Below are 5,603 nucleotides of genomic sequence, written 5' to 3' on the forward strand. Positions count from 1 at the left end.
TGGTGCTAAGTGATAAAAATGCAGCGAGAAGGGCAGTCCCTGCTTTTACTTGTCATGATATTCGAGTCTTTTCATGCTGAACAATATCAGCAAAAGCAAAAAAAATAACGTAGAGAGCAAATGCGTTCTTTCCAGATTTGCAAAACGCAAAGATAAATGGAGGTTCGGATAACTGTGCTCTGTTGATTAGACAAATCTGCGAGGACTCAGGGGGGCAGCAAACATAGGTGTGTACAAGAAGTGCCACGTCCTAAACTTCCAACCAGCTGGAAAACAGCAGCATCACAAAGAAATGCCACTCTGAGAGCTACATCAACAGCACAGTTGCCTAAGTGAGCGCTCTTCTCAGAAATACTCGGAGGAGTTAGATGACTGAAAGCCTCCAGAAGCGAAGGGCTTTGAGGCGAATCCAGCTGATATATTTGTTATATGGTGCCAGCATAATTTCCGCGAATGGCTAGAGAAAAGGGGAAGCATGAAAAGGGTCAGTTGGGAATGTATGTGCATGTGGGGGAGGGGGGCAAAGAAAAGGCAAAACTAGCTGAGAACAGGCTCCATTTAAATTGCATACAGACCTCACACAAAGCACAGAGAATTGGTCAGTAGATTGAAGCCATCTGGCTGGAGGAGCCATAAGAGGAAAACCCTGCTGGAGATCTCTCCATCACATCCCATCATGGTCCAACATCAGAGCACACAGCACGGGCTTCCCCCACTTCAATCTCATGGAGCTAAATATGGGAAGAAGAGCAAGAAGAGGTCTGCAAAGTTCATCGTTACGACAGAGCCTTCTCGCAAAGTATAAACCCAGCTGGCACTCTCTCCTGCAAACTATTTCAGTCTTGACTTTATGTCTTGTTACAAAAATCCCACTTCACTTAAAGTCTAGGTGCTTGATTCCTGGCTGGAACAGGCTGCAGAGCCTGCTCTGCGCTCAGCCAGCCTCATGTAAATCTTGACCAGAGTGATTGGAGGCTGAGCTTGTGGATCCTCCTGCACTCAGAGACAGGGGTGTGCAGCTTACAGATGTCCACACTAAATACTCGATGAAGCACTTTCTACAGCGACGCATCAGTTTGCCGGAAGGAAGGACTGGGCATCACTGGTTTTGCCTACGCTGTCCCAAGGCCTCTCTGGTAAACCTCAGGCTTTGGTGGCAACAAGAGAGAAACTGAGTCGAGGCTATACATGCTGCAGCCAACAGCACAAAACACTGACACAGGCAGCTGGCTTCAGGCTTTCGTGACTCCCCAGTGAAAGACCACCCCAGGGCTCTCCTCATGTGAATGAACCCGAGGATCCCAGGTCTCCTCCTGCTCATCCTCACCATTTACAAGCACGGCTGTTGTTGAAGGCAAACTCAGCATTTGTTACAATCCAGCCTGGAAACATCTGAAGACACAACATTTTTATTATAAAAACATATAAATATGTTTTAAAATGTATAAAACATATTTTATTTTTACGGCCCAGATAAACCCTCTGACTTCATTTCATGCAAATTAACACTGCTTGTGTTTCAGCACACCGGTATCTGAACATTCAGCTATGTGGTGGTCTTTATGCCAACCATCCCTTACAAACTCAATGTTTTTCTTTGTCTCTTTTTCTGAAGTCACTCTTTCACCTGGGTTGGAAAAAATAAAAAGGCACTACTTAACATCTGGAAAAATTAAAGCTCTGGAAGTTTGCCGGTCTGATTGCCACGGTGTTGTTACAGAGTTTTTGTTTCTTACGATTCTCCCATGCAGCGCAAATATTAATTGCCAGAGATCAAATCTCAGTGCAAGTGGTTCAGTTGTTTTCCATCATTTTGACTTGCCCATATGGAACATTCCCAAAATGTCAAAAGTCATTAATATTTTTTAAACTCTGAACTTATCATTTCTGTATCAGAAGTGACTTTCAGTGATCCTAAAGGTTTCCCCCTCTAACAAATGCTGTCGCTGAGGTATTTCAGCTGGTGTCAGCAATGCCACAGATACTGTGTATAAGACCAGTAGCAGTGAAAACACATAAGGAGAGGGGCGGGGGGAGAAACAGACCTGAAGTGCTCTTGAAAAAGGAAGTTGGATTAATTTTCCCACTGGATTTTTCTTGTTTACACTTAGCTTGAAATCTTGGAAGGAAACATAACGAAATTATTACTTGGCTATTTTACTTTGAAAAATAACCATATCCACTGGGAAAATAAGAAAACCTTAAAAATATAAACAAGTTATTTTCAAGTGAGTCGCTCATTCTCCTACCAGAGTGCCATCTCTCCCTGCTCTCTTTTCCTTCTTACCATCTCCAGCCACCTTTTCATCCTCCTCCACACTTCGAATTATTAATTTCTGTCCCAGTATCCTTCTCCTCCACCCTCTAAAGTCTGTTTCAGGAGCTGGTTGTCACATCTGCGTGGACACAGGCATTTGGGGTACGCTGTTGTTGTGTGGAAGGGGCAGGCATTTCCCGCTGACGGGCCTGTGGCCACTCTCGACCAGGACACCCGATTCGCCTATGTGAGGTGAACCCTGCAGGAGCCTCCGCGCCCTAACAGACTGGGGACGCTGGACGGTCTTCAGAAAGGTTTCCGTAGCGCAGTGGTTGAGTAGGATGAATGGCATTTTTGGTGCAACATGATTGTTACTAATTCCCTTCTCTTATTCAGACATATGGGGGTTTTGTCACTTTTTTTTTTTTTTTTTTACAGTGAGAAATTTGATTTGCATTATCCAGACATTTTTTATGTAACTATAAAATATTATTGTAATATGCTCTAAGTATGGACTACCCAACAGGATAAACCCATGAATCTGTGCCTTTCTCGCTACAACCGAGCGTGCCCAGAACAGTTCTCAAGATCTGTAGCATTTAATATACTTACATAGCCAAGAAGTCATTTTGAAGAGCTCATTAAATTTCGTCCTTTAAAATCTTGGATGATCAATTGTTGGACTTGAACACATTTCTTCTGCTTTTGATCACCCAACATCAAATGACAAGCTATAATAAAAAATTCTAGACGTTTTGCAACCTCCTCATCACCAGATTCAGAAGGTTTCCTAATTTTTCAAGAAGGGGGAAGGGAGGAAGGCTGTTGGATGCAAAGTGAACACTGACCTGTACTGACCCCTTCTGGAAAGCACCAAAAATGTACCATTGGAAACAAACCTGTACTGGTCCTGGGGGCGCGTGTGGGAACTACATGACCTAATAGCTTTTTCCATCTCGATTTCTCTGACTTTTAATCATGTTTGGTTGGAACAGCCTCAGCCTCCATAAGCTATTTGCACGGGTATGGCTCTGGAGCAGGCATACATGTCATCCATTAGCATCCAACAGAGTAGAAAAGGCCCTAAGGACCAGAAAAGTTTCTTTGTAGTTGGAAGCAGAAAAGAGTAATATGTTATAAGAAATAAGAAAAACAGCAAAACATATTCCATTTTTCAGACAAGAACAGAACACAGGTTAATCTGAAAAGAAAAATGGAGCCTTACAGAACATCTACAATGTCTAATCCCAAAGCAGTTCAAACAAGGGAATACCATTTCTTTGAGAAGAGTCCCATAAAATCCCTAGAGGCCATAAGCAATTAGGACATAAGTTTCTCATCTAAAATATGATACTCCCTTGCTCCTGACCAGACCCACACTCGGGAGCACAGGTTTAATTTTAATTCAAAAGGAAAAGGAGTCATTCTTCAATGGCTGGTCTCATCCCGTTCCATTCCTTGGAAACATCCGGTTCTATCTAAACTGGACAACCCTCCACAGTGCCAACAAATCACAGACCATGGCTGAACTGACTTACAGAAAGAAAATCACCTTCTTTTCTCTCTCATGTACATGGACATAGTATTCAGGGCTATTTTTCTTTTCCCCTGAATACAAGGGCTTGATGAAATAAACACATTCAAAAATTATCTGCCAGAAATCAGAAATATGTCAAATTTCCAAACTTGGAAAGAGATGATGGGCTTCAACTCAAATTGGCACATGCTTTGTTTGTCTCCTTGGGACTTGATGGTGTGCATTGCTAACAGTTGTAGAAAATACTCAGAACACAAAGAAAACATCTCAGGAGAAGAGGCAATTCGCTCAACCCAGGAACTGCAGGTTTTTAAGAAAGCAACTATTTTCCTTCTTTGCATTAAATGATGGGTCACTTAAATTACTTTAGAGACAGAATTTGTTTGAAGGCAAGGCCAGCAAGTGGAGTACTTCCTGTATCTGAACTATCACCATGTTGCTGGCCTCTATCTGTCCGACCAAGAGCTGTAGTGCTGCTCAAGCATCTTCATCAAAAGTCTTATGACATGGAGAAACTCTTGAACAGCCCCTAACCCTCTGTCTACATATCTTTACCATGGTGAGCCAGCACTGTGCTTACCAACTGATGGTTTCTATCCCATGAAGAGAGTCACCCCTTTAGTTTTCCCCATCACAAGAGGCAGGGAAGCCAGCAGAAGAAATTGCATTTAATTTAAGCCACTGAATAAACTCTCCTGTCAGGTTGTTGCAGCCAAACTCCTTCCACTAGGATAAAACTCTCTATATAAGGGGGGGGGGGGGGGGGGGGGGGGGGGGAAGCCCTCGTAAAATGTGACATCACGACACCACTGGGCCTAGCAATGTTCCTTCTCCTCACAAGGAAGTTATCCCTAGACTGGATGGCAGTAAACATTTTGTTTGGCTCTTATGTTTAAGCTTTTGGACAAGCTAAAGAACACCCTGCTTCTAGGGATCATTATATAGCATAATGCAGCGAGAGAGGAAGAGGTCTCTTCCGGCAAGCATTCTTACTCAATTTGTTCTCTGAATAACTGGGATGGCCCTGTTTCCATTGCTTGGCATAGAGCACAGGAGTCTGGACAGAAGCCCTGCCTTCATTCCCACTTCTTTGGAAAGTCCCGGAGCCCAGTGCTCAGATCTGCCACGGAAAGAGATTTGCAAACTGGACTGTAACAAGAAGCAAGTGTAACACACAAGAGTAAGGAGGTGGATGACCTCCTGAGACAGGAAGATCAGGTTTTATTTTACATTAAATTTTACATTTATGTCATGCTTTGTATTTTACACCACATTTTAGCTAGAAACTCAGAAAAATGTACAGAACATCTTGCACGAGCACTGTTGACCACTGATGGAATAGAACAGCATGAACGTCCATCAATGCACATGACTTCCAAGGGATTTTATTTCACTCCATTAGTTTTGCTTCCTGGATTTTTTTAAGCTAAACCACCCCTTGCTCTTCCTCTCACTGGGGAGCCAGGACAGACTCAGGAGCTGTGGCAGGAGTGCAGCTCAGGCCTCCGTAACACGAAGCCAGCACTACCTCTAGATTCACTGCCACCCCAAGCTGACAGAAGGTCGGGGGGGGGGGGGGGGAAGGGGGGGTTGGGGGGCGGGGAGGGGAACACCACGCTTAAAACAAACAGACAAACAAACGAAAAAATAAGGAAAACCAACCCAGGGGGGAGATGCTGGGCAGGGGAAAAACACCCTCCCGCCTCCTCCTTCCCCTCAGGTGACAGGGGCGGGGAACAGACACGCATCAAAATGGCGGCGGCAGAGCCCGCCTTCCCGCCGGCGGAAGCGGGAGTGACGACAGCGCCG

This window comes from Platalea leucorodia (genome assembly GCF_965183815.1).
Source record: "Platalea leucorodia genome assembly, chromosome: 3".
Taxonomy (NCBI): domain Eukaryota; kingdom Metazoa; phylum Chordata; class Aves; order Pelecaniformes; family Threskiornithidae; genus Platalea; species Platalea leucorodia.